The sequence below is a fragment of the Plecotus auritus genome, assembly GCF_963455305.1.
Source record: "Plecotus auritus genome assembly, chromosome: 4".
NCBI lineage: Eukaryota > Metazoa > Chordata > Mammalia > Chiroptera > Vespertilionidae > Plecotus > Plecotus auritus.
This window is the reverse complement of record NC_137775.1, coordinates 86,495,301-86,517,217: the sequence shown is the minus strand read 5'-3', so window position 1 is coordinate 86,517,217 and position 21,917 is coordinate 86,495,301.

Here is a 21,917-nt window from a genome sequence, read left to right as displayed (position 1 = left end):
TTTTTATTGGTTTTAGCAAGAGAAGAAGGGAGAGGGAGACAGAGAAAAACATCAGTGTGAGAGAGAAACATTGATTGGTTGCCTCCTGTATATACCCTGACCAGGTATCAAACCCGCATCCTGGGTATGTGCCCTGACTGGGAATCGAACCATAACCTTTCATTGTATGGGACAAAACCCCCATTGATTGCATCACACTGGCCAGGGCTATTTCAATTTTTTAAAAAATCATTTTTTATTTATCAATTACAGTTGACATACAATAATATATTAGTTTCAGGTGTACACTCCAGTGTTTAGACATTATATAACTTACTAAATGGTCATCCTGATAAATCTCATACCCATCTGATACCATACATAGTTATTAGAATACTAGAAGCCTGATGCACGAAGATTCATGCAAGAATAGGCCTTCCTTCCCCTGGCTGCCAGTACCGCCTTCGCTCGGGCCGGAGCCGCCTTTCCACCTTTGCTCCAGCCCAGAGCTGCCTTTCTGCCTTCACTCCAGCCAGAGCCACCTTCTGCTTCTGGCCTTGTCACGCCAATTTGCATATTCCCTCCTTATTGGCTTTGGGTGCCACCATTTTGGTCGCAGAGTTATGATAAATTTGCATATTCCATCTTTATTAGATAGGATTATTGACTATATTCCCTATGTTGCATTCTACATCCCCATGACTATTCTGTTTACCAATACCAATTTATACTTCTTAATCCCTTCACCTTTTTCACCCAACCCTCCAACCCCCCTCCGATCTGGCAACCATCAAAATGTTCTCTATATCTATGAGTCTGTTTCTGTTCTGCTTGTTCATTTGTTTTTTAGATTCAATTATTGATAGATATGTATTTATTGTCATTTTATTGTTCATATTTTGTTGTTGTTGTTCTTTTCTTCTTCTTGAAGACCCTTTATATTTCATGTAATACTGGTTTGGCGATGATCAACTCCTTTAGCTTTTTCTTGTCTGTGAAGCTCTCTATCTGACCTTCACTTTTAAATGATAGTTTTGCTGGGTAGAGTAATCTTGGCTGTAGGTCCTTGGTTTTCATTCCTTTGAATATTTCTTGTCACACCCTTCTGGCCTGCAAAGTTTCTATTGAGAAACCAGCAGACAGTTGTATGGGTGCTCCCTTGTAGGTAATTAACTGCTTTTCCAAATCACTGTTTTGATTTTCAGCTTCATATACTCAACCACTGATTCCCTGTAAACATTCTTTATTTCAGTTAGTGTATCCTTCATTTCGGACTGGTTCTTTTTACAATTTTCCATGTCCTTTTTTATGCTGTTGAAGTTCTCTCTAAGTTTACCTACTCTTCCCCTAAGTTCATTGAGCATCCTTATAATCAATGTTTTGAACTCTGCCTCTAGTAGATTGCTTGTCTCAATTTTGTTTAGTTCTTTTTTTATGGAGTTTTGTTTCATTTAGGACATGTTTCTTTGTCTCCTCATTTTGGCATCCCTCTGTGTTTGTTTTCATGTATTAGGTAGAGCTGCTACATCTCCCAGGTTTGGTAGAGTGGCCTAATGTAATAGGTGCCCTGTAGAGTCCAGTGGCACAGCCTCCCCATTCACCTGAGCTGGACAGTCCAGGTGCACCCCTGCAGACCTGCCCCATGTAGGCTGTCTATACCCTCCTGTTGTAGTTGAGTCTTGATTGCTGCTGGCACATCAATGGGAGGGATCTACCCACTCTGTGTGGGCTGTGTACACCTTCCTGTAGTAGTTGAGTCTTTTTTAAAAAATTTATCTTTATTGTTGAAAGTATTACAGATGCATCCTCTTTCCCCCCCATTGACTGCTTCTAGCTCACCCCTGCTCCCACCCCAGGCCTTCGTCACACTATTGTCTGTGTCCATGTGTTAGGCATATCTACACTAATAAAAGAGAAACATGCAAATTAACCACCACTCTGCTACACCCCAAGCCACGCCCACCAGCCAATCAGGAGTGAGTATGCAAATTAACCCAACCAAGATGGCGGCTGGCCGCAGAGCTGGAGCAAGCAGGAGGCTTGGGTTGCCTTGGCTGGCCCTGGCCTCTGCTCAAGGCTACAAAGTTTCAATTATAGAAGATAAATAAATCCTAGATACTTGCTTCCAGCTGGCCCTGGCCTCTGCTCAAGGAGGCGTTGAAAAAAAAAAAAAGAAAAAGAAAAAAAGGAGGGGCTGGGACCTTGGGTCGCCGGGGGTTACTCAGGCCAGGATGGGATGGCAGGGGCTGTTGGGGGTAAGCAGACCAGCAGGGGGGCAGTTGGGGGTGAGCAGGCCATCAGTGGGGGTCAGTTGGAGGTGATCAGGACAGCGGGGGGGGGCGGGCAGTTTGGAGTGAGCAGGCCAGCAGGGGTGCAGTTGGGATTGATAAGGCTGGTGGGGGGCATTTGAGGGCAAGCAGGCCAGTGGTGGGGGGTATTGGGGATGAGCACGCTGGCAGGCAGAGTGGTTAGGGGCAATCAGGTAGGCAGGCAGGCAGGTGAGTGGCTGGAGACAGCAGTCCCAGATTGTGAGAGGGATGTCTGACTGCCAGTTTAGGCCCGATCCCTGTAAACCAGCAGTAGGACATACTTTGAGGGGTCCCATATTGGAGAGGGTGCAGGCCTGGCTGAGGAACACCCCCTCCCATGCACGATTTTCGTGCACCGGGCCACTAGTATGAATATAAATTCTTTGGTTAATGTAGTTGAGTCTTGATTGCTGTTGGCACATCAATGGGAGGGATTTACCCCCAGACCAATTGTCCGTAAGGACTGACTGTGACCACCCACCACCATGGAGGATCAGCTGTGTAAGACCCCACCCCACGGGGCAGGACTTACTTCAATGGGGCTCTGGTGCCCACTGCATCCACCCCTTGAGTGTGTCTCTGTAGAGGTGGTTGGGTGGTGCTTTGATGAGGTCTGAAGCTGCCTACCAGGTGTGCTGGCTGTAGGGCCTCCCTGGAGGTGCAGGCCAAGGTTAGTCACCATCTGTGTTCTGCCCAGGCCACCTGATATGAGCTACAAAGTTATCTGTAGATGGCTGCTACTTATGCTGGGCTTGGAGGGGCCCAGTAGATGCCAAGCTGTGAACCAAGTCCAGCTGCTACAGGTGCCAGGCCTGGAGCCATGGAGCATGCTGAGGCCATATGCTGCTTATTTGAGAGGTTTTAGGAAAGTCTGAACTATGAGCCAAGATAGGCCATTCCTATGAAAAAGCCACTGGAAACAGCTTGTGTGGGCCCACAAGTTGGTGGGGGTTCGTGGGGGTGGGGCCTCAGGGAATCACCATGGTGGGGTGAACAATGCTAGCCAGGTTGATGGAGACTCAGATATGGCAGCCATCTGCCAGCTATGTGGGGGAAGGGCTCAGAAAAGAAACAATGGCCTCTGCCAGCAATTATTTCTGGGAGAAAGCTGGTCCCTGAGCTCTAGTTCTGATGCCAGACAATTTACTTCTTTCCAGTATGTCCTACTGCCTTCTAAGCTGCTGCCACAGGACTGGAGTTCAGAGGGAATGAGTCAGAGTAAGTCCAGAGGTGGGTTCTTTTTAAAAAAATGTTTTAAAAATGTTTTTATTTATTTCAGAGAGGAAGGGAGAAGGACAGAGAGATAGAAACATCAATGATGAGAGAGAATCATTGATCAGCTGTCTTTTGCATGCCCCCTACATGGGGATCAAGCCTGCAACCTGGGCATGTGCCCTGACTGTGAATTGAACTGTGACCTCCTGGTTCATATGTCAACCCTCAACCACTGAGCCACACTGGCCGGGCATATGTGGGTCCTTGAAGAGGAACTACCTGGGATTACAGGAGCCCTCTGTCTCACTCATCACTGGTTTTTATATCCAGAAATTATGAGGACTTCTCTTCCCAGCACTGTTGGCACCTAGGCTGGGGCACCTGTTATGGGGCTTGGACCCCTCAGTTCTCAGTGGGGACCTCTGCAGCCAAGATATTCCTCTCAATTTTTATCTTCCACATGTGGGTGTGGGAGCCAATTCGGGTCTCTGCACCTCCTATCAGTCCCTATGTGGCTTTTTCTTTATATCACTAGTTGTAGGACTTCCATTCAGCTAGATTTCAGGTGGTTCTGGGTGATGGCTGATCTGTAGTTTAGTTGTATTTTTGATGTGGTTGTGGGAGGATACGAGTACTGCATTTACCTACACTGCCATCTTGACTGGAAGCCTCAGCAACCCCTCTCAGTAAATGCCTTATCACTTTAATTGAACATCTGAAGGAACTAAGGCACAGAAAGATTAATTCCAAGGTCTTAAAAGTAAGAGTTTCTGGAACCAGCATGTAAACCCAGAGACTTCTATTCTTGTATCCGTGTTTTTGACTGCATTTCTGCCTCTGAATGATATGAAAAACAGGAACTACAACTTATAAAAAGGAAGGAGTCACAACAGATCCTGGAATGTATAGTTTTATCTGTGTGTTGGGGGTGAGATTTGAGACATCACTATGAGATGATGTCTAAATGATTGCTTTCCTAAAATCTGAAGTTTTAGACATCTTCTGACAAGGGAACCATTTTAATGATATCCTAAAGTTTTAAATTCTATAATTCTATGTTTTTTTCCTTCAGAGTAGGAAGCAATTTCCCCTTTGTCACTCACATGCCAAAGACATAATGTAAATTTTTTTCTTACTGGAATATCTCATGCATCTGTATGCTCATATGATGCTCTGAGCATATTAAGTATTCCCTTTTGCAGCATACAAAATGCAGTAAATTTTATTCTTTCCATTTTTAGACAAAAACAAAGCATAGCAAGGCATAGAGAGTTATACATTACTGATGGTGATGGATAATTAATGGATCTTAGTGTGTCTAAATGTTTAATGTATGACACATCAATTGCACACCACAAATATTTTTTTCTTAATTTTTTCTCAGAGGGATTTAATAAAAATTGGAGCATATCTTAAAACAATGTTTGCTAGCGTTAAGTTCTTTGTTGAGGATAATAATTGAAAGCACCTGGAATGCTGGCTTTCTGGCAAACATGAAAATTATAGCATTTAATTTATTTTTTCCAATTTATGTTTCTATTGTAGTAAACATACTAATAGACTAATAATATATTTGATACCATTCATTACTAAAGTAAGAGCATTTACTCCTTCATCACAATTGTTATGGTAGCTTTGTTTCTATTTCTTTAATCTTTCCTGCCAAGATCTCATCACGTGTAAATAATATTTTAATCACCTATATTATGTGCAGTTGGGAGGGAAAACATTTGGCTAGGACACTGGTTGGCAAACTGCGGCTTGCGAGCCACATGCAGCTCTTTGGCCCCTTGAGTGTGGCTCTTCCACAAAATACCACGGCCTGGGCGAGTCTATTTTGGAGAAGTGGTGTTAGAAGAAGTTTAAGTTTAAAAAATTTAGCTCTCAAAAGAAATTTCAATCGTTGCACTGTTGATATTTGGCTCTGTTGACTAATGATTTTGCCGACCACTGGGCTAGGAGTAAAACATGAGCCTAAACTCTTACCAGGTTTACAAACTACCTCCATCTGTAACCATCTTTTATTTCTGTCTTCTTAAAAGGTGGAAGTATCCCACCAACTTCTCTTTTAAATCATTCTTTACCTCTCCACTGCCAAACAAACACCAAAATGGACTAATTCACTAGTATGAACTCCCTGTATTTGGTAACCTTATATGAGCTCTTCCTATCAGAACTTTATGGTAAGTCTTTCCACACTTTGCTTTATACACTAACTCCTGAATTTTCATTTATGCTGTTCTCATGGAAGTAGATTTGAATAGCAGGGCAAAGAGCCAGAAGAAAGGAAATTGAGAGGTGAGAGGAGGAAAGGTACTAAGATTAACCTGATTTTCTGCATTCAATATCTCTTACTGTTGCTCAGGTTGAATCTCTCATTTGTATGGCCACCTGTTACAGCAATTCTTGCTTGTATCACTTAATGATCTTTTTGTATGTCCAGTGAAATTATGAACTGAGCGGTAGGACGTTTGGTCTAATTAGCATATTACTCTTTTATTAGTATAGATATTCGGACTTTTATCCCTGGAATATAACATGCCCTGAGTAATTTGCTCTGTTGTTTCTCAAATGATCTAAGATTTAGATTTCACCCAAATTCAGCTGTTAGAATCCCTACCCAAATTTACTATGAAGAATCCCCTATATGAAGAGATAACTTAATATTACACTTCCTTTCCAGATCTAATTGAGCTTTTCTAGAGACAGAGAAAATGAGTCAAGCAGTTGTCTGTGTAATTTTATTAGGTCAGCACTCTTGGCTTATTTCTGTGTCACTGTGATATCAAAATTGACAAAATTTGAGCATTTCAAAGAGGCTGTATTATACTCATTAAAATCAAACATGGTGTTTAAAGTTCTTCTTTTGAAAAATTATATAAATATAACAATGTCAAAGATAAAAAAACAACAGGAGGAAGGAAATTATGAGATTTCTACTTTTCCCTCTTTGACATATTGCTGGTTTATAATCCATTATTATTATTCATAGAGTGCATTAAAAATTCATCCATGCTTGAGTATTCAGACTTTTGTTTTTACAGATGACATTGAGTCTCAAAATAGCTCATTAATTGTTACTGCAAATAAAACAAAAGGCATTATCAGTTTTAGTCTGACAGAATTTGTCATACAGCATTAATCTCCTGAGGTTGAAAACTTGAAAAATTGTAATGTATGTACAAAGAAGTTAGATAAGTGGAAGAAAATAAATTATTAAAGTTTTATTTAAAAAACATGAAGTTTAGTCCTGCCCAATGTGGCTCAATTGGTTGAGCATAGTGCCATGCACCAAGAAGTAGTGGGTTTGATTCTGGTTAGGACACATGCCCACATTTCAGGCTCGATCCCCAGTGGGGGGCATGCCGGAGGCAGCCGATTTATGTTTCTCTCTCCCATCGATGTTTCTCTCTCTTGCTTTTCCTTCCTATCTCTCTAAAATCAATAAAACCATATTTAAAAAAAAAGAATATGAAGTTTAAAGGACCTGTAAATTGTCTGATTTTTCTACAATGAAAGGCTAATGTTTCTTATTTTACATCTGGGAATATTTGCCGCATAAGAATTTTTGTGACTTGCTCATGCATTGTCACATTTAAATCTCATAATAATCCTATGAGGTAGACACTATTATTAACTACTAGAGGCCTGATGCACGAAATTTGTGCACAGGTAAAGTTCCCAGGCCTAGCTGGCGATCAGGGCTGATCTGTGGGGTGACCAATGGGGCAATCAGGGGCCCCTGCTGGCCCCCACCTTGGCCAGCCTGGCGCTGCCCGCTCGTTGGCCCCGCCCCCCACTGCTGCTGCTGGTTGCCTCCCTCTGTGGGACAACTGGTGGGGCAATTGGGGGGTGGATCCCCGCTTGCATCCACCTTGGCTGGCCTGGGGTCTGCAGCAGGGGCAGCTCCTGTGTTGAGAGCATTTGCCCCCTGGTGGTCAGTGCACATCATAGCAACTGGTTGTTCCGCCATTTGTTGATTTGCATATTAGGCTTTTATTATATAGGATATGTATAAATGAGGAAATTATAACTCAGAGAAGTAAAACAATGTGATCAATGTTGCAAAACTAGGGAGTGGCTGAACAGGACACACTCAGGTTTGTCTTCTATAGAACCCATGCTTTTCCTTGTCATATCCAGGGAGATAAGACATGAAAACCACCAAATGTAGAGGCTGAACCACAGAAGATTTTCAATAAGTAAATGCAGTTCTTCTCATCTTACCTCATGTGCAGGTCTTAAGAAGTTTTTAAGTTCATAATAAATATTCAAGAAAGTTTTTGATGTATTTTCAATAAGATGGGGAACAGGATATATACACATGGGGTGACACGTAGATTCCCTATGATTTTAACCCTTTTTTTCATTCTGCTTTGGAAATAGGTCCCCCAAATTGACCTTGTCTTACACATATAATTGGTAGCAAAACGTATTTTACACCTGAACTCTCAGTAGAGTCAAATCCAAGGAAAATCATTCTTAATTCTGTTAGAGCAGTGGTTCTGAGCCAGGGCTGATTTTGCCTCTTCCCCTCCCCACCGCCACCCGCAGGGACATTTGGCAGTGTCTAAAGACATTGTTCATTGTCAAAACTGGGGGTACATGTTTGCTATTGGCATCTGGCGAGTTGTATTCAGAGAGGTGCTAAACCTTATGAAAGGCACAGGGCAACTCCAACAACTAAGATTTATTGGACCTCAGATGTCGATAGTGCCTTGGTTGAGAAATCCCGTGTTAGAGAGATGAATGGAAAATGAATGGGGAGTACAATATGGAAGCTGGCCACAGAATATATTTTCTGTTCATAAAAAAAAAAACCACACACACACACACAAGAAAACCCCCACAAAAAGCCTGGCTGGTGTGGCTCAGTGGTTGAGCATTGACCCATGAACCAGGAGGTCAGGGTTTGATTCCCAGTCAAGGCACACACCTGGGTTGCGGGCTCTATCCCCAGTAGTGGGCATGCAGGAGGTAGTCAATCAATGATTCTCATCATTGATGTTTCTATCTCTCTCTCCCTCATCCTTCCGCTCTCTGAAATAATAAGATACATTTTAAAAAACCAAAACTAAAAACAAAAAGCCACACCACAAAACAAAAAAACATGTAAAATACCCTGGCTACAAATATATTATTGTGTCAGTTTATTAGAACTTACATTCATTTTCAAGAAATGGTTTAGAATGGCTTATGTCAAAATCATGTGTGTGCATTCATATATTCTTTATACAATATCATTATCCTATCCAATAAAAGAGTAATATGCAAATTAACCGTCACCCCAAGACACAAGATGGCTGCCCTCATGTGGACGCAAGATGGCTGCCACAAGATGGCCTGCAGGGGAGGGCAGTGGTGGGCAGTTGGGCGTGACCAGGCTGGCAGAGGAGGGCAGTTGGGGGAAAACAGGCCAGCAAGGGAGGGCAGTTGAGGGGGATCCAGGCCTGCAGGGGAGGGCAGTTGGGGGGGAACAGGCCTGCAGGGGAGAGCAGTTGTGGGGGGACCAGGCCTGCAGGGGAGGGCAGTTGTGGGGGGGACCAGGCCTGCAGTGGAGGGCAGTTGGAGGGGACCAGGCCAGCAGGGGAGGGCAGTTGTGGGGGACCAGGCCAGCAGGGAGGGCAGTTGGGGGGACCAGGCCTGCAGTGGAGGGCAATTGGGGGGGACCCAGGCCTGCAGGGGAGAGCAGTTGGGTGGACCAGGCCTGCAGGGGAGGGCAATTGGGGGGGGGGGACCAGACCTGCAGGGGAGGGCAGTTGGGTGGACCAGGCCTGCAGGGAGGGCAGTTGTGGGGGACCAGGTTTCAGGGGAGGGCAGTTGTGGGCGATCAGGCCAGCAGGGAGGGCATTTAGGGGTGACCGGGCTGGCAGAGGAGGGCAGCTGGGGGGGGCCAGGTCTGCAGAGGAGGGCAGTTGTGGGCTATCAGGCCAGCAGGGAGGGCAGTTAGGGGTGACCAGGCCTGCAGGGGAGGGCAATTCGGGGGGACCAGGCCGGCAGGGGAGGACAGTTGGAGGAGGACCCAGGTCTGCAGGGGAGGGCAGTTGGGGGGGACCAGGCCTTCAGGGGAGGGCAGTTGGGGGTTCCAGGTCTGCAGGGGAGGGCAGTTAGGGGTGACCAGGCCAGCAGGAGAGGGCAGTTAGGGGTGATCAGGCCAGCAGGAGAGGGCATTTAGGGGTGACCGGGCCAGCAGGGAAGGGCAGTTGGGTGCAGCCAGGCCTGTAGGGGAGGATAGTTGGGGGCGACCAGATTGGGCAGGGGAGGGCAGTTAGGGGTGACCAGGCCGGCAGGGAAGGGCTGTTAGGGGCAATCGGGCTGGCCGGGGAGCAGTTAGTCGTTGATCAGGCTGGCAGTGGAGTGGTTAGGGGGTGATCAGGCTGGCAGGCAGAAGCGTTTAGGGGCAATCAGGCAGAGGCAGGCAAGCGGTTGGAAGCCAGCAGTCCTGGATTGTGAGAGGGATGTCCGACCGCCCGTTTAGGCCTGATCCCGGTGGGTCAGACATCCCTCAAGGGGTCCCAGATTGGAGAGGGTGCAGGCTGGGCTGAGGGACAACCCCACCTCACCCCCCATGCACGAATTTCGTGCACCGGGCCTCTAGTTAAAATATAAATAGAAAGCAAAGTCATAAAAAATTAGGACAGATCTAGGCTGCTTAGAGTCAGGGCTGATAGGGAAACAAATGTTGCCTTTTCCCATGGCAATCTTGATACAGATCTTCATGTTGGCACATTTTGCTTATGTTTGTCCTCTTATGTTCACACTGGTCTTGTGGAAGTTCAGGCAGAGATAAGAAAACTGAGACGTGGACACACAACTACATTCTTTAAAGCAGTCAGGTGTGTACAAAAGCAGAGACATGACTTTCTGACTCCCAGTGTGTTTTCTACCTTCTTACTCTGACATAGAGTTTGTATGTACATTGTATCTCATAAATCAAAGCAGACAGCTCTATAATTTTGAATGTGAAAATAAGAATGAAAAAGAACAGAAAATAAGCATACCTTAGAATTTAGGAAAATAAAAACCAACGAATTATAATTTCGAGTTTCTAGTCACATTGCTGAGGCAACAACATACCCACCACCACCCAACACAGGAGACAACCCAAAAAACAAAATGATGCCTATTAAAAAGGGACTAGAATAAAACTAAGAGGGTGTGTGTGTGTTGATGTGTTTGGAGACAAGTAATGTGAGTGTCACACTCTGTTCTCTGAGTGATCTAGGCTCCCTCCTTCATTCACTTCCCAGAACAAGTAGCCTGGGCAGGACCATCTGGCCCGCGTTGATCCAGGTGAAGCTGTATCTGAAAACAAAACTGTATTTTAATAATATGATGTACAAGGAAAGGTTTTCGCTGAGAGACAGATACGTTTTCTTTTCTACCCATAAGCATTTCCCCCACTTGTTTAAATTTTGTTAAATACAATGTTTGGACTCTACTTCCCTTTGCAAGTTAAATTCAGGAATAGCGGCATGAGGTGGGGAGAAAATGTGGCAGCTCTTTATCAGCCAATAAAAATTTAAAATTGAAAAAAATTGAAGTATTAATAATAGATATATAGTGAATAAGCCTATGATAGGACAAATGGACTTGCTTTCCCCACTTACTGCAATAGTCCCTGCAATCTTCATTTATTGAATCTTGCTCATGTTATGGAGGCAGAATTAAAAAGGTTTATTCTAGAGGACTGGCCTCGAAAAGAGGCCAAAGGAAATAGTCAGTCTGATTTTTATCCAAGCTAATGCCAGCCTCTCCTTAGCCAAAAACTGTACCTGCCATCTAGTCCAGTTAGCCAGGTGTCTACAGTGTAATTGAGGTGAAAAAAAAAAAAGAAGAATCAAAAATAATCTTTGCCTATTTTACTTGAAATACTGCATGTAAGATAATAGTATTTATTGAGAAGGAAGGACTTGGTGATAGAGGATGGACGTTCCCTTTTGGCTATGTTGAGTTAGAAGTAGGAAGTTTTATGAAGATTATATATGTGAAAGGTCTATGCTAGAGAGAATAAGTTGGGGTTCATTGATATGTAGGTACTATTTAAATTAGGATAAATAGAGTCCTGGCTGATGTGGCTCAGTGGATTGAGTGTCATCTCATGCACTGAGGGGTCCCCAGTTTGATTCCTAGTCAGGGCACATACCTGGGTTGCAGGTTCAATCCCTGGTCAGGGTGTGTACAGGAGGCAGCCGATAGATGTTTCTCTCTTACATCAATGTTTCTTCTCTCTCTTCCTCTCTCTAAAGTCAATACAATTTTTTTTTTGGAAAAAATAAATAAAATAGGAGAAGTAGAGAGACTCAGAACAGCTTTGGACACATCCCAACATTAATATACCAAGAAAAGGAGAAGATGGCTAAAGAGGGAAAACAGGTAGTATAAAGACCAGCGGATATGGTGTTAAATCTGCCATGAGAAGGATCATATATATATATATATATATATATATATATATATATATATATATCCTTTTTTAAAAAAGAACTCAGGCATCTTTGACGTAACCTAACCGACACAAACAAACAAAACAAAATAAAAAACACCACCAACATTAAGCAAGTAAATAAATACTGTATGTTAGATCTTGACTTTTTTTTCCTCTTAATTTTTTACATTATAGATGTTTCTATGAAAGATTTAAAAGAGAATCATAAAAAACATTCTAGGAAGTTTTAATTTTATCTCACATTGTATGTAAATGCTCTTTAAAAAAAATATATCTCTGGCCGGTTTTGCTCAGTGGATAGCGCTTCGGCCCAAGGACTGAAAGGTCCCGGGTTCAATTTCAGTCAAGGCCACTACCTTGGTTGCAGGTTCCCTGGCCCTGGTTGGGGTGCCTGCAGGAGGCAACCAATTGATGTGTCTCTCTCACATGGATATGTCTCTCTGTCTCTCCCTCTCCCTTCTACTCTCTCTAAAAATCAATGGAAAAATATCCTCGGGTGAGGGTTAACAAATAAACCCACAAATGTGAGTGTCTATGAGACACTAGTAGAGAGTCTCTGGTTAGTTGGTAACTCCTTTGTTTGGAGATTTTGGTTATTTTCTATTTTCCACATCAAAAGTAAATGTGTCAACTTCTCACTGCAGCTTTTTTTAAGACTTATAAAATAAAAAATTCTACAAAAAGTATAACTACTCCCCCAATTCTAATCAGGCATATCAGAGGCATCACTGCTGTGAGGCCTCACTAGTGATATGGTGATAAGCTAATAACATTGCGGCTTTCTTCTCCCCTGCGAGTTGTTACCTTTGGTGCTTAGACTTCCTTCCATGTTACTTATAAAACCCCACTCCCTTTTTTGACACGTGAACTTGAGAAAGGGAATAACAATTAAAAGAAGAGGATCGGCCCTGAACTCTACAGTAAAATCTCCATTAAAATTTCTCTTCTAGTTCCCAATGTTTTCAGAAATGATTCCCACTCTCTCTCCTCTTTTAAGTTATTTCATTTTATAAGGATGCTCTTAGGAATATAGAAGCCTACAAACTCTTGCATGTGAAATATATGCTTGCACTGTTTTTGTTTTTTTTGCATGAGACACAACTCTATTGATAATCTCTTTTTGTATTTAAATATCTCCACATATTTTATAGACTCTGCCCTGATAATAGAATAATACACAAGTTCTCTTTCAGGAAGAACATAAGAAACAAATCACAATGAATACAAGATGAAGAGCCATACCACCCACTTTTCCTGGCTGCTGGCACTTAAACCCATGGCCCCAATTTCCACCTACATGCTGACTAGCATCTGTGCCAGGCTTTTGGTTGAATGATATCTTTGCAAATCCTTTCTCTGGGGAATCTCACAAGTGGCTTGTTTATGCTTTCCCAAGATGGAAGTCCCAAATACTTTCCCACTCTGGCCAGTGTGGCTTGCTTGGTTGAGTGTTGTCCCGTGCACTGAGAGGTCTCAGGTTAGATTCCCAGTCAGGTACACCTGGGTTGCAAGCTCAATTCCTGGTAGGGGGTGTGCAGGAGGCAGCCCATTGATGTTTCACTCTGACATCAATGTTTTTTTCTCTTTCTCCTTCTCCTGTCCTCTCGCTCTCTAAAAATAAATAAATAAAAACATATTAAAAATAAAAAAGAAATACTTTCCTTACTTTTCTACCATCTGGGGCATAAGCACATGGGACCTAGGCTGAATCCATCAGACACAGATGTGTGAGTCTGTGATACAGAAGTGAGTGTGAAGAACCAGATGCCTTGGAAGCCATTCTTGTTGGACTGGCCTCAGAACTCTTTAGCTTTCAGAAGCAGCCTGAACTACAAAGTGAACACTTAGTGCCCAGCATCGATTAATTGTGCAAGTTGTGTCATATGTGAACATCAGCAGCATTGGATCAGCAGTGGAATAATTTAGGGAAGTTCCTGGCTGCATAACTACCCTCCCCCCCAACCTTTGGTCCCTGTAGAGCACCCATGTTACCCTAAAAGTTTGATGCCATCATTCCTTGAAGCTTCTGATTTAAAATTTATGTCTATAGCAAATATCCATGGTGAACCCTAAACTATCAAGTGCAAGAACTCTAGAGGGAATGCACATTTTAGCCTCCAGAGGTTAGGCACACACAACCTCCGGAGGCTAAAATGAACAAGTTTTGCAGTCAACAATCAGCTCCCAAAAGACTAGACATGGACACTAAATGAAGTGGTGTAAAACATGTTCCCTACAGGACCAAGAAATGATGTCACAAGGCAGTGTCATGAGGCAGATGACTGGCATTTAATCCTTCTCTGGTTAACAGTATTCATTATTTTTTTTAGGGGAGGCCACTTTGCAGTTAGATGATAATACTTAATGTCAGTTATGAAGGAATTTTTCCAAAATCTCTTCAAGAATCTGAAAGTGTTTATCAAGTAAAATGCTAACAATACTAGGTGTGCTGTAAAACTATAAGCAAATAGCCCTGGCTGGCTGGCTCGGTTGATTGTAGCATCATTCCATACATCAAAAGGTTTCAGGTTTGATTTCTAGTCAGGACACATACCTTGGGTTGCAGGTTTGATCCCTGGCCCTGGTCAGGGTGTGTGTGGGAGGCAACCAATCAATGTGTCTCTCACATGTCGATGTTTCTCTCTCTCTTCTTGTCCCTCTCTTCCACCCTCTCCAAAAATCATTGAAAAAAATGCCATTAGGTGAGGATTAACAACAACAACAAATTATACAAATAAGGTCATTATGGTTTGAAATTTAAAATAGTTTCAGCACCATTAGGGAGAAACAATACTCTCAAAGAACAAGCAGTATGTACATTTGTAAAATATAAAGATAAAAGGACTGATGTCAGTGTAGCCAGTTCCAAAGTCACTGTAAGGGTAGTTCATATAATTGGGGAAAAAAAATAACAGGAAAGTAGCATCTAAAGCCATTAGCAGGTGGCATGGCACTGACTGCCTAGAGAAAAATATTTAAATATACAAAAGAGGGTTTATGAATCACCCTGTGATTTACTGGCAAGGATAGGAGTCCTAGCAATTTGGCAGAAGAATTGTTGTCACCATTATTATTATTATTCACATCTAGTCTGAAAGCAAATTGGAGTGCCACGTGTTTCTAGTCAAGCATGGACTTTGGCTCAGGATATATGTTAAAAGAAATAACATGCAAATGCTTCGTCCAGTGCCTATCACAGAATTGAAATTGAATAAATGTGATTTCCCTCTGTGTTAGTAAATATGATTTTATGGCTTGAACATTCCATATGCTGAAAAGACTGAAACCCATGGACCATGAAATAGCTGTGAAAACAGAAGAACATCCTAGACAGTGGTCGGCAAACAGCGGCTCGCGAGCCACATGCGGCTCTTTGGCCCCTTGAGTGTGGCTCTTCCACAAAATACCACGGCCTGGGCGAGTCTATTTTGAAGAAGTGGCGTTAGAAGAAGTTTAAGTTTAAAACATTTGGCTCTTAAAAGAAATTTCAATCGTTGTACTGTTGATATTTGGATCTGTTGACTAATGAGTTTGCCGACCACTGTCCTAGGAAATTTAAGACAGGAAAATGCAACATCTTAGCTTACAAAATTTCTGAAAGAAGAAGTGGAAACTTATTTTAGGACCTTGATGTTTTATAGGAAAATTTCTTTAGATTTAAAAATACTGGCATTTCAGCTTCTGGTCATAGCTGAGTAGCTAGCTTGGTTGGATGGACTAATCCTCCTAAAGATAAGAACCATAAAACCCAACTCCTTCCAGGCACCAGAGAGAAAAACACACACAGAGAAACTGCACAGGAGTTTACCCTGGAAAGCAGAATTGGAATGCGAAGGGTTTGTGAGCCCCTTGCTTTTAGCCTGAGAAGACTTCCTTATTCCTGCGTAACTTGGGTTCAGAAAATTACAGGCATGTAAGCTTAAGGCGTCAAAGGACAGAGTTTAGGTGGAGAAAGAGTCAGTAGGTTAGGGCAGAAAATCCTGAAAGGGTCAGAGTCACAAGGGAGTGGAGCCCCCAGATCTGCCCCCGAAATTGTCTGTTTTTTTGTTTTTTGTTTTTTTTTCATGAATAAATGTAGTAAAAAACAAAAGAGAAAGAAAGAGAGAAGAAAGGAAGGAAGCAACTGTGGATATATTAATATCAAGCAGAGTAGAACTTAAGGCAAGATATTAAACAAGATAAAGTGAAGCATTTTATTATAGTTTCAAGTAATTAGGCTTAATTTTTTCCAACTTCTGAGCTCAGAGCATACAGCTCTTGTGCAATGCTGCCATATCCAGTAATATCCTGAATTAAGCAAGTTTATGTAGCCGTAGAGGGATATGAGCCCTCAAACCCAGCAGAAAATATCGAGTGAGGTTTGATCTCTAGTTCATCATAATTCTTACATCTGGAGTATAAAACCTCTAACTTGACTATTTTCGCTGTAGAATGCCTTTTTCTTTAGGAAAATACATTCTTTAGCCAAATTGTCCATTGGATGCTTTTATTCCTCAAGAAGGATACCCTAGAAGAGTTGTTAATTGCCTTATCAAGTCCACTGTGTTACCCAGAGGTGGGGGCGGTGGGCGGGAGAAAACGCTGAAATCAGGAGACACAAGTTAACGCTTGCTCTTTCATTTTATACTTGCGTAACCTTGGATAAAACATTTACTTTTCTGAGACTTAGCTTTCTTATACATTCTTTCTAAACCATAAAGCACTTTTGGAATATGAGCTATTATTCATTAGCTAAATGACTCAAATTTTTTCAGTTATGTGTAGAGCCCAAAATAGTGGATTCTATTTTCAGGTCCTAAGTTCTAGAACAGACCTGAACTTTGAAACCGAAAAATCAATGAGACAAGACATAATGTGCTTTAACTTAATATTATTTCAAACCAGTATAGAATTGTACCATTTCCTGTTATGTTTAAAAAAGCATCTTTTTGAGAGAATATTAAAAATTATTTTACATCATAAAGAATGATGAGTATATGCATTTTGAGTAGAAATGAATGAGATCTCAAGATTTTTGTGGTATTTGTAATAATATAATTATAAATTTTATATAGAACAAAATCAATACAAAAAAGAAAGAAAAAAAGAATGGCAATATTTTTTAAATGTGCACTTATGTTGAATTAATAAAATTAATTGAGTTAATTAATAATTAAGCATGTAAGTAATACTAGATTGATGTTTGACTCATCGAAACTATTAAAAAGGTGATAAGCAGATTTTTTTCCATAAGAATTACCAAAATTGATGAGGGCAAAAGAGAAAAACTAATGGCGAAAGTGGCATAAAGCATGATTATTATTCTAAAAATAAACAATGTTATGCTATGAAACAAAAAAAGCCATGGCCAGCTTAGTTGTTAATACCCTAGAAGTGCTTTTATGCAGTAATTGAAACTCCAAAGCTAGTCATTCCCATTTTATTGGGTAGACTAGAGGAAGCTGTAATATAGGTTTTTATAGGAGCATTCAGTTACTGCTGTTATCCGTAACTCTTTTGTCCTTTTCAAATGTAACCAACTCATGTAAACTATTTTCAGCTGTACTGATTTATGTCATAATCATAGCAATTATAGTAGGGCAGGTCCTATTGGACAAGTCAGCAGAGCACTTTTAGCCTGGCACTGTTGAATTACAGCTTTCAGGATGTATCCCTGGGTCTCTAAAGTGTCTATCACTAAACCTTGAATGAAACCAATTTTATAAACATAGCAGAAGTTATGGGTGTTACCCCTCTTAAAGACTGTCACTTTAGAAATCTGAACATTAATTCCAATACCGGTCATTACCCCAAAATATTTTGTGACTTTTCTTTAAGAATTGTTGCAGTGAACTTTATTTTAAATATCCTAAATGGTAGAAAAATTTATTCTTTGTGGATGATCATAATACTTAAAAACAGATGTAATTGTTTTGGAGCCAAGATGGTGAAATGAACATATCTATATATATAAAAGGCTAATATGCAAAATGACCCTCTGGAGCTCAACTGGGAGAATGGGAGTTCTATCACTCACTATGATGTATGCTGACAACCAGGGTGTGGTGCAGAACGAAGGTAGGCCCCAGCCAGCAGCTGGAAGGCCCCAATCGGCCCTGATTGCCGACCAGGCCTAAGGACCCTACCAGTGCATGAATTTCATGCACCGGGCCTCTAGTGAGTATATATTCATCAATTTACCATTATATATGCCTATCTACTATCCATCATCCATCTGTCTTCCTATCTGTCTATCTATCCTATCTGAATAATACTAGAAATATCCCCAACTTTTTTTTTTTAAATATATTTTATTGATTTTTTACAGAGAGGAAGAGAGAGGGATAGAAAGTTAGAAACATCGATGAGAGAGACATAGATCAGCTGCCTCCTGCACGCCCCCTACTGGGGATGTGCCCACAACCCAGGTACATGCCCTTGACCGAAATCGAACCTGGGACCCTTTAGTCCGCAGGCCGACGCTCTATCCACTGAGCCAAACCAGTTAGGGCAAAATATCCCCAACTTTTAAAATAAAGTAATATTCTCTGTGCTACATAATCTGCTCTTTTGTCAATTCCAGAAAAAGTATTTGAAAAATATTTTGAATAAAGAATCATCACTAAAATTGTCTCCAAGAAAATACTTCTGTATAGTATAATGCACAATTCAATATGTAATTTATAGTGTACTTATTAAAAGATATATCGTGATTTTGTAGCTGCATGTGAACAAAAAAGAGTTTTGATTAAATGTAAAAATGATTTGCATTTTGTTTAATTTGAACTTCTAATTTTGAAATAATTTTAGACACAAAGTTGCAAAAAAGAACTGAAAGTTAATAGTTTATTTAACCAACATACAACATAGCAGGAAATTAACACTGATACAATACTGTTCAGTAATCTACAGACCCTACTCAATTGCCAACTGTCCAAATTGTTCAGTCTAGGATTCCATATTGCATTTAGTTGTCGTGTCTCCTAAGGCTCCTCAGATCTGAGATACTCAGTCTTTCTTTGTATTTCATGACATGTTTGAAGAAAAATGGCCAATTATTTTGCATAATGTCTCCCAGGTGGGATTTGTCTGATGTTCCTCAATAATTAAATTCAGATTATGAATTCTTTGTAAGAAAAACACAGAAGTAATGCTATGTCCTTTGTACATCATAAGAGTAGACATAATGTCCATACATATCATTAACCAAGTTGCTGACTTTGTCAACTTGGTTCAGGTGTATCTAAAAAGTTTCTCCATTGTAAAGCTACTATTTTTCTGTTTGTAATAAGTAATTATCTTGTGGGGATATACTGTTAAATTATGCAAATATCTTATTTCTCATAACACTTTTACCCACTAATTTTAGTGTTCATTGATGAGTCTTGCCTGCAACAGTTTTTACTGTGGTTTGCCAAATAGCATTCCATCATTCCTTTTACATTTATTAATTGCAATTTCAGAGTAAGGGAGAACTGCCAATTTCCCCACATTTGTTTATATACTTAATGTTATTTATATTGGCATAGACTCGTGGGTATCTTATTCTATGATTTATAATCCATTATTATTATTTATAGTGTTGATCAAATTGCCCCAGATTTGGTCATTGAAAATTCCTTCAAATTTGCTCCTATCTCCTTTCTACATGTTCCAATTATTGGTTTTAAGTACTTGCACATTTTCTGGCAATACCAGGTGTTTTATTTTCATCTAGTACTTTTCTGCTCAGCCCTGGAATCAATCATTTGAATTTTTATTTGTGAATGGTGTTCAGAAACCAAAATATGGGTGATAGTTATGTTTATTTCTGCTGTGGTGTTATTGCTTCTAGGGCTTCTCAGGGGATATAGACAGGCATCTATATTAATATCTATATTGATTTATATGTCTTTTAAGTCTTAAAAACTATGTGTACATACTGATTCTCCAGTTCCAACCTAACACTCCAGGGTTTATTCTAGCCTTCCTCAATTATTATTTGTAACTCATTTCTTCTATAATGAGAAAACTGGCTCTCCTTATTCAGATAATTTGTTTATTTGCTCCATTCTAAAATCATAATTTCATAATTACTCATACTCCTGTGACAAATTTACTAACTATTGTAGAATATCTGTGTCTTTAGACTGTCGGCAAATAGTCACATAATGTTTTACAAAGTTACTTAAATTAGTTCTTTCTTCCCTACACACTTCTGTGTAGTTTTATTATTCATTCGTAATGCAGTTAAGTTGCTTTATTATTGTTTGTATCTCATTTTGTATTCTCCCCACGTCCTAGTTTATTTCAACTATTTAAAAATTATTTTTGCATGTGTATATGCAGCTTTACCATGATACTGAAGTGTCAGGACTATACCCAGAGCTAACCTCAAAGCCAGTCTTTCAAACACATTTTCATTCCAACATTTCTTCTGCCACATTACCATCTATTCCCTGTAGCTAACTAATCTTATTAATTTCGGATTCATCCTTATGTCTTTTATCTATTTTCTTACCTTTTTTCCTTCAACAATCTTCCTTGTACTTCCCTATTTCTTTATGGAGTCTCCAATGTTACCAATTCGTCTACATCAATGGAAGATACCAACCAGAGGAATCAAGTCATAAATAAAGATTTAGGTTGAAATTGTCCCTCAAATGACATCAATTTTAGCAAAAATGAAAAAATGTGTATTTATATGAATACATCATGAGACTAACCTATTAAAATGCAAAAGCATTTTATCTTACTCTGGCTGGTTGACTCAATTGGTTGGAGCATCATCCCCTATGCCAGAAGGCTGGGGGTTTGATTTCCAATCAGTGTACATACCTAGGTTGTGGGTTTGATTCCCAGTCATGTTGCAATCAGTGTTTCTCACAACAATGTTTCTCTCTCTCCCTTCCTCTCTAAAGTGTAATATCCTCAGGTGAGAAAAAAACCATATTATCTTAAACAGGAGAAAGAATGAGCAGAAACAAATGATAAAAATTGGGGCATATTGTGTGTTCACAGAGCCTGAACAGTGATACAGCATTTATCCTTCTCTGCTCTTTTCCCAGGTCTTTCCCTTTCAAAGCATTGGCCAGATTCCTGATGGGCCTCCCAGATTCTTCTGTCAATCTGAGATCTTGAAAGGCTTTTAAAGCAAAAGTTTTCAAAGATAAGATTAAATGTAATTGTCATTAACTTGTAATAATTTCATTTTAAAATAGACTTTATCCTTTTAAAAAAGTTTTAGGTAAACAACAAAATTGAAGGGAATGTACAGATTTCCCATATACCTGTACCCCCAACCCCACACATGCATCACCTTCTCTATTATCAACATTAGTCTCCAGAATAGTACTTTATTTATTTTTACTAAGGATGAACATATGTTGAACCATCACAATCACCCAGAATTCATTGTTTGTTTTTTTTAAAGATAAATCTTTATTGTTGAGATTATTACAATTTTTCCTCTTTTTTCCCCCCATAGCTCCCATCCACCCGGTTCCCACCCCACCCTCTGCCCTTACCTCCCCCCACACTGTCCTCATCCATAGGTGTATGATTTTTGTCCAGTCTCTTCCCACACCCCCACTCCCCTTACCCCCCAAGAATTGTCAGTCCACTCCCTTTCTATGCCCCTGATTCTATTATATTCACCAGTTTATTCTGTTCATCAGATTTTTTATTCACTTGATTTTTAGATTCACTTGTTGATAGATATGTATTTGTTGTTTGTAATTTTTATCTTTACCTTTTTTTTCTTCTTCCTCTTCTTAAAGAATATCTTTCAGCATTTCATATAATACTGGTTTGGTGGTGATGAACTTCTAGCTTTTTCTTATCTGTGAAGCTCTTTATCTGCCCTTCAATTCTGAATGATAGCTTTGATGGGTAGAGTAATGATGGTTGTAGGTTCTTGCTATTCATCACTTTGAATATTTCTTGCCACTCCCATCTGGCCTGCATAGTTTCTGTTGAGAAATCAGCTGACAATCGTATGAGTGCTC